Source organism: Bufo gargarizans, chromosome 2 (assembly GCF_014858855.1).
Source record: "Bufo gargarizans isolate SCDJY-AF-19 chromosome 2, ASM1485885v1, whole genome shotgun sequence".
Taxonomy (NCBI): Eukaryota; Metazoa; Chordata; class Amphibia; order Anura; family Bufonidae; genus Bufo; species Bufo gargarizans.
Genome location: NC_058081.1, coordinates 300,524,601 through 300,537,646, shown reverse-complemented (window position 1 = coordinate 300,537,646; position 13,046 = coordinate 300,524,601).

Here is a 13,046-nt window from a genome sequence, read left to right as displayed (position 1 = left end):
TACCATTATATTGCGAGGCTACCCAAAGTTGAATGAACCTCTCCTCTGTCTAGGTGCCGGGGCCTAAATATATGCCAATGGACTGTTCCAATGTTGGGTGACGTGAAGCCTGATTCTCTGCTATGACATGCAGACTAATTCTCTGCTGACATGAAGACAGATTCTCTGTTACGGGACCTCTCTCCTCTGCCTGGGTGCTGGGCCTAAATATCTGACAATGGACTGTTGATGTGGTGGCTGACGTGAAGCCTGATTTTCTGCTATGACATGCAGACTGATTCTCTGCTGACATGAAGCCAGATCCTCTGTTACGGGACCTCTCTCCTCTGCCTGTGTGCTGGGCCTAAATATATGCCAATGGACTGTTGCAGTGGTGGCTGACGTGAAGCCTGATTCTCTGCTATGACATGCAGACTAATTCTCTGCTGACATGAAGCCAGATTGTCTGTTACGGGACCATTCTCCTCTGCCTGGGTGCTGGGCCTAAATTTATGAAAATGGACTCTTACAGTGGTGGGTGACGTGAAGCCTGATTCTCTGCTATGACATGAAGACTGATTCTCTGCTATGACATGAAGACTGATTCTCTGCTGACATGAAGCCAGATTGTCTGTTACGGGACCTCTCTCCTCTGCCTGGGTGCTGGGCCTAAATTTATGACAATGGACTGTTGCAGTGGTGGCTGACGTGAAGCCTGATTCTCTGCTATGACATGCAGACTGATTCTCTGCTGACATGAAGACAGATTCTCTGTTACGGGATCTCTCTCCTCTGCCTGGGTGCCGGGGCCTAAATATCTGAGAATGGACTGTTCCAGTGGTGGGTGACGTGAAGCCAGATTCTCTGCTATGGGACCTCTGTCCAATTGATTTTGGTTAATTTTTATTTATTTAATTTTTATTTTAATTCATTTCCCTATTCAAATTTGTTTGCAGGGGATTTACCTACATGTTGCTGCCTTTTGCAGCCCTCTAGCCCTTTCCTGGGCTGTTTTACAGCCTTTTTAGTGCCGAAAAGTTCGGGTCCCCATTGACTGCAATGGGGTTCGGGTTCGGGACGAAGTTCGGATCGGGTTCGGATCTCGAACCCGAACATTTTCGGGAAGTTCGGCCGAACTTCTCGAACCCGAACATCCAGGTGTCCGCTCAACTCTAATCATAACGCAATATAATGCTATGTGACTCTAGGCAGTGATAGGAGGTCAGGCCGGGTGCTGTAATGCGGACTCGCTGTGGGAGGAACACTCGTCTGCAAGGGACCTTAGGGTACTTTTAAACTAGCGTTGTTAGAATCCGGCAGGCAGTTTTGGCAACGGAACTGCCTGCCGGATCTATCAAGCCTTATACAAAAGGAAAGCTTTTTTTTTTTTTAATCCGTTAGATGGATTGGGTGAAATACCGGATCCGTCTCATCCGGTATCATACGGAATAACGGATGCGATATTACATTTTTTTTCAAAGATCAAAAGAGAAACCCGCTCCTCCAATGTCCTGACGCATGCGCAGACTGGAAAACCGGATCCGACAATTTCCGGAACACTTGGTATGGGATCCGGTATTAATACATCTCTATAGAAATGAATGCCATATTTGGCAAGTGTGGTATTCCAGGATTTTGTCAGGCAAAATTTTGTCCGGTCAAATACCGTACAAGGGATGAAACGGAAGACATCCTGATGCATATTGAACGGATTGCTTTCTATTCAGAATGCATTAGGACAAAACCGATGCACTATTTTCCGGTATTGAGACCCTTTACTGGATTTCAATACCATAAAAGAATAAGGCTAGTGTGAAAGTAAACTAAGAGAGGTTAAGAGTATAACATTTTATGTACTATTTAAAATAATATTCTTCTCTTCAAATACTTTTTTTTAAATCTCTTTAGTACAAGATGTTCTATTGAAATAATGAAAAATAGAAAACAAAATAAAAAATAAAAGATATCCTAGAAATTGTAAAATAATATGATGCATTTAATCAATATGAAGAAATCAAAATATCAAGCATATTAATATATATGGATATACAGGGTGGGCCATTTATATGGATACACCTTAATAAAATGGGAATGGTTGGTGATATTTACTTCCTGTTTGTGGCACATTAGTATATGTGAGGGGGGAAACTTTTCAAGATGGGTGGTGGCCATGGCGGCCATTTTGAAGTCGGCCATTTTGAATCCAACTTTAGTTTTTTCAATAGAAAGAGGGTCTTGTGACACATCAAACTTATTGGGAATTTCACAAGAAAAACAATGGTGTGCTTGATTTTAACGTAACTTTATTATTTCATGAGTTATTGAATACAAGTTTCTCTTTGTTTACAGCCATTGACATGTCGCCGAGGTCAACACGTGCGGAGCGGATAGAAATTGTGTTGATGTCTGGTGAACGCAGTAACCGGGTCATTGCAGCAGATTTCAATGCAAGACAGCCTACGAGACCACCCATCTCCCATGCTACAGTTAGCAAACTGCTTGCTAAGTTTCGTGAAACTGGTTCAGTGTTGGATTTGCCAAAATGTGGACACATGAAATTTGTCACTAATGAAGAAACATCAGTGGCTGTCCTAGCTTCATTCAGCAAGAGCCCACTGTGTAGCACTCGCCGCATGTCACTGGAGAGTGGCATTAGTCGAACATCCCTTCAGCGGATATTAGCTACTCACAAATGGCACCCTTATAAACTCCAGTTACTGCAGCATCTCAACGAGGATGACCCAGATCGGCTATCAGTGTGTGAAGAGTGGGAGAAGAGGGTTGCATTGACAATCCAACACAATGGGCAGCACATTGAACACATTTTATAAGTGGTCAGAAACTTGTAAATAACTCATGAAAGAATAAAGTTACGTTAAAACCAAGCACACCATTGTTTTTCTTGTGAAATTCCCAATAAGTTTGATGTGTCACATGGCCCTCTTCCTATTGAAAAAAACTAAAGTTAGATTCAAAATGTCTGACTTCAAAATGGCCGCCATGGTCACCACCCATCTTGAAAAGTTTCCCCCCTCACATATACTAATGTGCCACAAACAGGAAGTTAATATCACCAACCATTCCCATTTTATTAAGGTGTATCCATATAAATGGCCCACCCTGTATATCCTGCAAAATCAGAAAATGCTTTAAAGGGAATGTGTTACAGATTGTTTGCTTTTCAGGAGACACCATGGTACAGAGCCAACCTCTGATTCTATGGAAGACATGCTCTTTTACCTGTGCAGCAGTCAGGAGGAAGTAGATAACCTATAACAGTCACCTATTGTGAATGGTAGTCCCTTTGTATCTATCTATCTATCTATCTATCTATCTATCCATCTAGGTGGTATTTGGCATTGCAAATAGGGTTGAGAGAACACGAACTGTAAAATGCAGTAGGGTTTTTTGTCATTTTAATGGGCATATAAGAATAAATCTATGTTTGTTGCATTGCTGTGATTTTAAATTCTTTGTGACTTTTGGATCAAGGTCTGGATTGTGCGCACCAAGTATCCATTTATTGGTTTTTATTACAGTTACAATGTTTTTTCTTTCCAGGGCCATCATAACTTCAAACTATAGTCAACATACAACGCCTCAGACTCTGGTTATGTCTCTGGTAAAATACCTGTATTGGTGTCTAGCAGCTCCTCTCTACAGCACAATGTGGTACTACATGTCCCGTGCTGCCATCTGTCTGTGCCAGGATCCTTGAATGTCAGGTAGGGCCAAATCCAGTTAATTTTTCTGGTACACTGTGTACTGTACTGGACCCTGAAGAAGTTCCTGTCCTCATCATTGAAAGTGTTTTACAGCTTCCAGCAGTTATTCCTGACAATTATTTATAAGGACTTACTTTATCTGTCATAGTAATCAGCTTTTTTTCTTATGATTACATTTTGCGTTTTTGGAACATTACTAGTTTTCCATAGAGTTATTAACTCAATTTGCAATGGTTTGACCAAGGGTTGAGCGATTCGATCAAAACTTTGTTTGAATGCTCTACGGAGATCTGTCACCGTGGCCCATTAAAATGTATGGAAGGCGAAATTTGTTATCGCCAAAGTCTTCAGACTTAATATTTTTTACTTGAAAACCATTTTAAAACTTGAATCAGAAGTTGGCTTCAGTACCGAGATAACGAATTTCACCTAACTGGAGTCCATACATTTGAATAGTATATGAAGAAGGATCTCCATACAGCAGTCAAACAAGATTTTGACCGAAGCAACTTCGGATCTATATTCCAAAGTTTGCTTTACTCAACACTAGTTTGATCATACAATGGACATCTGGAAATAATATTATAAACTGAGGGACAACTGTATATTGTGGGATTTTGCTCTGGTAGACAGGGTAAGCGGGCATAGTACAGAGGCAAAATACAAGTTCTTAACTCAAAACATCAGTGTTTATTCACACTTGAGGCAATTTCACAAAACAGCACGTAACTTTGCAGTATTGGTGTTAATTTCACACACAATGGAAAGTTCATATAGCACAAGTCACCTTGCCGGCAGTTCTGCCTCCAGTAGTCCAGAGCAAGCTTTAGGAGGCCTGTTTCCCCAGCATGCATCTCTCAGCCCTCCAGCACGGCACAAAGCCTCAGATCCCAAAAACAGAGAGCTCTCTGCTGAGCCCAGCTGCCTATTTAAGGACAGCCAGGTGTCCGCACTTAAACTCCGGACTGTTTTTTGACCTCACCTGACTGGAAACCAGCCCAGTCGCATATGCTGGGAGGAAAATACCTGCCTTTCCAGACACAACCCCTCACTGTGTCACATACCCCCCCTTTGTTTAACCCTGAGGGGTGGACACACGCCAGACAATACACCCAGGACAGGGCATCCGCGTTTCCCTGCAACCGGCCTGCTCTGTGTTCTACCGAGAACTTAAAGTTCTGCAGAGACGAAAACCATCTGGTGACCCAGGCATTCCTGTCTTTGGCCTTGCTTATCCACTTGAGAGGGGAGTGGTCGCTCACCAGGTGGAATTCTCTCCCCAAGAAATAGTAGCGGGGAGACTTGAGTGCCCACTTGATAGCCAGGCACTCTCTCTCCACTATACTGTACCTGGTTTTGGCTGGGGTGAGCTTGCGGCTTAGGAAGACAACGAGATGCTCCTCCCCGTTGACTTCCTGAGACAGTACTGCACTAAGGCCTACTGAAGAGGCATCCGTTTGTACCACGAAGTCAGGGCATCACCAAAACTGGTGACCCACACAGGGCTGACTTCAAAGTGGCAAAAGCCTCTTCCACCCAATCATCCCAGCGAACCATCACTGATATTCATCCCTTCAAGAGCCCTATCAGGGGCGCTGCTCGAGTAACAAAATTGGGAACAAACGTCATGTAACAGCCCACCATTCCCAGGAATTACTTTATTTGCCTAGTGGTGACAGGTCGGGGCCAATTCCTTATCGCCTCTATTTTGTTCACTTGGGGTTTAATGACTCCGCACCCAATGACATACCCCAGGTACTTAGTCTCTTCTAACTCTATCGCACATTTTTTGGGGGTTAGCGGTTTGGCCAGCTTTCCAAAGGAAGTCCACTGCAGCCTGCACTTTGGGTAGGTGACTTTCCCAGTTGGTACTGTGGATGACAATATCGTCCAGGTAAGCCAAAGCGTACCGCTGATGTGGACGAAGCACAATGTCCATTAGTCGATGAAAAAAGTGGTAAACCTGCCCTGGCTTTCACCGCCCTGGCTGGTGTACCTTGTAGTTTACATCTCCAATTTTCTTGAGTGCCTTGTAGGGCCTCTGCCACCTAGCCAGGAACTTACTGTCCACGGTCGGCACCAGAACCAAAACCCGATCACCCGGGATAAAGATCCGGACCCGAGCCTGCCGATTATAGACCCAACTCTGGGCTCACTGAGCTACCTCCATATGCTCCCTACCAAGAGGCAACCCTATCTCTTTCCGAACTTGCATCTGGGTAACTTATGTGGAGTGTGTTTTTGTTCCCATGCCTCTTTGGCCACGTCCAAGAGACTGCGAGGGTGTCTGCCATATAGTAGTTCGAAGGGACGAGAACCCAGTAGAGGCCTGGGGTACCTCTCGCACTAAAAACATGAGATAGGGCATGAGATAGGGCAGAGGTAGGTCCCAGTCCTTCCCATCTTTAGATATTTCCTTTTTCAACATCCGTAGTTTTTTGTGCAGCAACTTACAGAGTTCCCTCATCACCTTGAACATAAAAGAGGTCCCATTTTTGGTCAGAGCTAGAGTTGAGCGAACACCTGGATGTTCGGGTTCGAGAAGTTTGGCCGAACTTCCCGGAAATGTTCGTGTTCGGGATCCGAAACCGACCCGAACTTCGTCCCGAACCCGAACCCCATTGAAGTCAATGGGGACCCGAACTTTTCGGCACTAAAAAGGCTGTAAAACAGCCCAGGAAAGGGCTAGAGGGCTGCAAAAGGCAGCAACATGTAGGCAAATCCCCTGCAAACAAATATGGATAGGGAAAAAAATAAAATAAAAAATTAACCAAAATCAATTGGAGAGAGGTCCCATAGCAGAGAATCAGGCTTCACGTCACCCACCACTGTAACAGTCCATTGTCATATATTTAGGCCCCGGCACCCAGGCAGAGGAGAGAGGTCCCATAACAGAGAATCTGGCTTCAAGTCAGCAGAGAATCAGTCTTCATGTCATAGCAGAGAATCAGGCTTCACGTCAGCCGAAACTGGAACAGTCCATTGTCATATATTTAGGCCCCGGCACCCAGGCAGAGGAGAGAGGTCCCATAACAGAGAATCTGGCTTCATGTCAGCAGAGAATCAGTCTTCATATCATAGCAGAGAATAATGCTTTATGTCACAAAACACTGGAACAGTCCATTGTCAGATATTTAGGCCCAGGAACCCAGGCAGAGGAGAAAGGTCCCATAACAGAGAATCTGGCTTCATGTCAGCAGGGAATCAGTCTTCATGTCATAGCAGAGAATCATGCTTCACGTCACCCAACACTGGAACAGTCCATTGTCAGATATTTAGGCCCAGGCACCCAGGCAGAGGAGAGAGGTCCCGTAACAGAGAATCTGGCTTCATGTCAGCAGAGAATCAGTCTTCATGTCATAGCAGAGAATCATGCTTTACGTCACCCAACACTGGAACAGTCCATTGTCAGATATTTAGGCCCAGGCACCCAGGCAGAGGAGAGAGGTCCCGTAACAGAGAATCTGGCTTCATGTCAGCAGAGAATCAGTCTTCATGTCATAGAAGAGAATCAGGCTTCACGTCACCCACCACTGTAACAGTCCATTGTCATATATTTAGGCCGCGGCACCCAGGCAGAGGAGAGAGGTCCCATAACAGAGAATCAGTCTTCATGTCAGCAGAGAATCAGTCTTCATGTCATAGCAGAAAATCATGCTTTACGTCACCCAACACTGGAACAGTAGATTGTCAGATATTTAGGCACAGGCACCCAGGCAGAGGAGAAAGGTCCCATAACAGAGAATCTGGCTTCATGTCAGCAGAGAATCAGTCTTCATGTCATAGCAGAGAAACATGCTTCACGTCACGCAACACTGGAACAGTCCATTGTCAGATATTTAGGCCCAGGCACCCAGGCAGAGGAGAGAGGTCCCGTAACAGAGAATCTGGCTTCATGTCAGCAGAGAATCAGTCTTCATGTCATAGCAGAGAATCATGCTTTACGTCACCCAACACTGGTAACAGTCCATTGTCAGATATTTAGGCCCAGGCACCCAGGCAAAGGAGACAGGTCCCGTAACAGAGAATCTGGCTTCATGTCAGAAGAGAATCAGTCTTCATGTCATAGCAGAGAATCATGCTTTACGTCACCCAACACTGGAACAGTCCATTGTCATATATTTAGGCCCCGGCACCCAGACAGAGGAGAGGTTCATTCAACTTTGGGTTGCCCCGCAATATAATAGTATAATGAAAATAAAAATAGGATTGAATGAGGAAGTGCCCTGGAGTACAATAATATATGGTTGAGGGGAGGTAGTTATTGTCTAATCTGCACAAGGGATGGACAGGTCTTGTGGGATCCATGCCTGGTTCATTTTTATGAACGTCAGCTTGTCCACATTGGCTGTAGACAGGCGGCTGCGTTTGTCTGTAATGACGCCCCCTGCCGTGCTAAATACACATTCAGACAAAACGCTGGCCGCCGGGCAGGCCAGCACCTCCAAGGCATAAAAGGCTAGCTCTGGCCACGTGGACAATTTAGAGACCCAGAAGTTGAATGGGGCCGAACCATTAGTCAGTACGTGGAGGGGTGTGCACACGTACTGTTCCACCATGTTAGTGAAATGTTGCCTCCTGCTAACACGTTGCGTATCAGGTGGTGGTGCAGTTAGCTGTGGCATGTTGACAAAGCTTTTCCACATCTCTGCCATGCTAACCCTGCCCTCAGAGACGCTGGCCGTGACACAGCTGACTTGGCGACCTCTTGCTCCTCCTCTGCCTTGGCCTTGGGCTTACACTTGTTCCCCTTTGACATTTGGGAATGTTCTCAGTAGCGCGTCTACCAACGTGCGCTTGTACTCGTGCATCTTCCTATCACGCTCCAGTGCAGGAAATAAGGTGGGCACATTGTCTTTGTACTGTGGATCCAGCAGGGTGGCAACCCAGTATTCCGGGGCAACTCTGCTGTCATTGCGCAGGCACTGCAGCATGTAGTCGCTCATGTGTGCCAGGCTGCCCAGATGTAAGGACAAGCTGTCCTCTGTGGGAGGTGTATCGTCATCGTCCTGCGTTTCCCCCCAGCCACGCACCAGTGATTAGTGTTGAGCGCGAATATTCGAATATCGAATTTTTTTCGCGAATATCGGCACTTCGCTAATTCGCGAATATTTCGAATATAGTGATATAAATTCGATATTTCGAATATTCGTTTTTTTTTTTATTTTTTTTATTTTTTATTGTTATATTTTTTTCTTTCCCACTTCCCTAAAGTTGTTCTTACCTGTCCTTTGGATTCCTGGCTTCCTGGCTGCTCCAGTCAGTGCCCGTTGCCGCTTCTGCCGACTTCCATGCTCATGGAGCGTCCCCATCACCATGGGAACATCTCCATATACTAGAATGTACTGTCGGATTTGAGAATTACGTTGAAATCGCAATTCGATTTTTTCAAGTTATAATAATCGAATTTCGATTTTAACTTAGCACTGCTATATGCCATATTAGTTAGCCTAATATGGCATATAGCAGTGCTCAGTTAAAATCGAAATTCGATTATTATAACTTGAAAAAATCGAATTGCGATTTCAATAGGAGAGTAGCCTTTAAGTTAAAATCGAAATTCGATTATTTAAATCGCATATTAATCGCGATAACAAGAATAATGACGAATATTCGATTTCGACGAATATAAAACGAATATTCTATCGAATATTCGCGAATTTCGTCGAAATCGAATATGGCACCTGCCGCTCATCACTACCAGTGATGGGCCCGAGCTGCGTTGGGTGCCACCCCGCTGTGACCATGCTTCATCCTCATCCTCCTCCACCTCCTCCTCATCCTCGTCCTCCTCCTCCACCAGTAGTGGGCCCTGACTGGCCACATTTGTACCTGGCCTCTGCTGTTGCAAAAAACCTCCCTCTGAGTCACTTCGAAGAGACTGGCCTGAAAGTGTTAAAAATGACCCCTCTTCCTCCTCCTCCTCCTGGGCCACCTTCTCTTCCATCATCGCCCTAAGTGTTTTCTTAAAGAGACATAGAAGTGGTATTGTAACGCTGATAACGGCGTCCTCGCCACTGGCCATGTTGGTGGAGTACTCGAAACGGCGCAACATGGCACACAGGTCTCGCATGGAGGCCCAGTCATTGGTAGGTGAAGTGGTGATGTTCCGCAGTGCGACTGACCCGTGCGTGCTGCAGCTGAAACTCCACTATGGCCTGCTGCTGCTCGCACAGTCTGTCCAGCATGTGCAAGTTGGAGTTCCACCTGGTGGGCACGGCGTCGCATATGAGGCGGTGAGCGGGAAGGCCGAAGTTACGCTGTAGCGCAGACAGGCGAGCAGCGGCAGTATGTGAACGCCAGAAGCGCGAACAGACGGCCCGCACTTTATGCAGCAGCTCTGACATGTCGGGGTAGTTGTGAATGAACTTCTGCACCACCAAATTCAGCACATGCGCCAGGCAAGGGATGTGCGGCAAACCGGCTAGTCCCAGAGCTGCAACGAGATTTCGCCCATTATCGCACACCACCAGGCCGGGCTTGAGGCTCACCGGCAGCAACCACTCGTCGGTCTGTTGTTCTATACCCCGCCACAACACCTGTGCGGTGTGGGGCCTGTCCCCCAAGCATATGAGTTTCAGAATGGCCTGCTGACGTTTACCCCGGGCTGTGCTGAAGTTGGTGGTGAAGGTGTGTGGCTGACTGGATGAGCAGGTGGAAGAAGAGGAGGAGGAAGCCGAGTAGGAGGAGGAGGCAACATGAGGCAAAGAATATTGCCCTGCAATCCTTGGCGGCGGAAGGACGTGCGCCAAACAGCTCTCCGCCTGGGGCCCAGCCGCCACTACATTTACCCAGTGTGCAGTTAGGGAGATATAGCGTCCCTGGCCGTGCTTACTGGTCCACGTATCTGTGGTTAGGTGGACCTTGCCACAGATGGCGTTGCGCAGTGCACACTTGATTTTATCGGATACTTGGTTGTGCAGGGAAGGCACGGCTCTCTTGGAGAAGTAGTGCCGACTAGGAACAACATACTGTGGGACAGCAAGCGACATGAGCTGTTTGAAGCTGTCTGTGTCCACCAGCCTAAATGACAGCATTTCATAGGCCAGTAGTTTAGAAATGCTGGCATTCAGGGCCAGGGATCGAGGGTGGCTAGGTGGGAATTTACACTTTCTCTCAAATGTTTGTGAGATGGAGAGCTGAACGCTGCCGTGTGACATGGTTGAGATGCTTGGTGACGGAGGTGGTGGTGTTGGTGGTACATACCCTGTTTGCTGGGCGGCAGGTGCCAACGTTCCTCCAGAGGCGGAGGAAGAGGCCGAGGCGGCAGCAGCAGAAGAAGCCGAGGCGGCAGCAGCAGGAGAGGTAGCAGGGGGAGCCTGAGTGACTTCCTTGTTTTTAAGGTGTTTACTCCACTGCAGTTCATGCTTTGTATGCAGGTGCCTGGTCATGCAGGTTGTGCTAAGGTTCAGAACGTTAATGCCTCGCTTCAGGCTCTGATGGCACAGCGTGCAAACCACTCGGGTCTTGTCGTCAGCACATTGTTTGAAGAAGTGCCATGCCAGGGAACTCCTTGAAGCTGCCTTTGGGGTGCTCGGTCCCAGATGGCGGCGGTCAGTAGCAGGCGGAGTCTCTTGGCGGAGGGTGTTCTGCTTTTGCCCACTGCTCCCTCTTTTGCTACGCTGTTGGCTCGGTCTCACCACTGCCTCTTCCTCCGAACTGTGAAAGTCAGTGGCACGACCTTCATTCCATGTGGGGTCTAGGACCTCATCGTCCCCTGCATCGTCTTCCACCCAGTCTTGATCCCTGACCTCCTGTTCAGTCTGCACACTGCAGAAAGACGCAGCAGTTGGCACCTGTGTTTCGTCATCATCAGAGATGTGCTGAGGTGGTATTCCCATGTCCTCATCATCAGGAAACATAAGTGGTTGTGCGTCAGTGCATTCTATGTCTTCCACCGCTGGGGAAGGGCTAGGTGGATGCCCTTGGGAAACCCTACCAGCGGAGTCTTCAAACAGCATAAGAGACTGCTGCATAACTTGAGGCTCAGACAGTTTCCCTGGTATGCATGGAGGTGATGTGACAGACTGATGGGCTTGGTTTTCAGGCGCCATCTGTGCGCTTTCTGCAGAAGACTGGGTGGGAGATAATGTGATTGTGCTGGATCCACTGTCGGCCACCCAATTGACTAATGCCTGTACCTGCTCAGGCCTTACCATCCATAGAACGGCATTGGGCCCCACCAAATATCGCTGTAAATTCTGGCGGCTACTGGGATCTGAGGTAGTTGGTACACTAGGACGTGTGGCTGTGGCAGAACGGCCACGTCCTCTCCCAGCACCAGAGGGTCCACTAACACCACCACGACCATGTCCGCGTCCCTTACTAGATGTTTTCCTCATTGTTACCGTTCACCACAATAAGAAAAATATTATTTGGCCCAATGTATTGAATTCAAATTCAGGCCTTTTTTTTACAGACACCTAACACTATCTGGCTATCTATTTAGGTACTGTATTACACTAATAAAGGCACAGCAGTAACGACAGATTTAGATGAATATAAATTTGAGGCCTAGTATTTAGGCGCTGGGTGACAGGTATACGTTTACACACAGAATTAGACTTGGAATTGCACAGTAGCGTGTGTGTGAAGTTATTAAGAATGACCCTATCTGCACCTTGAATCTAATATACCCTTTTAGGGATAGATTTAAAGTAGGCCTGATACAGCAGAAACCACTAATTTAGAGAATTGCTAAATTGGGAATTGTATTTCAACCCAGAACAAAAACTGTGCTTTGACGGACACTAAATAACTTGACCAGCCACAGCAATAACCACAGATTTAGATGAATATAAATTTGAGGCCTATTATTTAGGCGCTGGGTGACAGGTATACGTTTACACACAGAATTAGACTTGGAATTGCACAGTAGCGTGTGTGTGAAGTTATTGAGAATGACCCTATCTGCACCTTGAATCTTATATACCCTTTTAATGAATAGATTTAATGTAGCCCTGATACATCAGAAACCACTAATTTAGGAAATAGCTAAGTTGGGAATTGTATTTCAACCCTGAACAAAAATATATCCTTTGCCAGATAGCAGACAGAATTACAATTGGCTGGCCACAGCTGAAACACTAGATTTAGGGTACTGCTATTTTGGCAATTGTATTTCACCCCTGAATAACATAGCAAGCACAGCCAAGCCCCTGATGTAGGATATAGCCAAAAAATTACCACACTATTGATGGTTAAATGCACTTGGTGACAGCTTGCCCCTGATGTAGGCAATAGCCAAAAAATAACCACACTATTGATGGTTAAATGTACTTGGTGAACAGCTTGCCCCTGATGTAGGATATAGCCAAAAAATAACCACACTATTGATGGTTA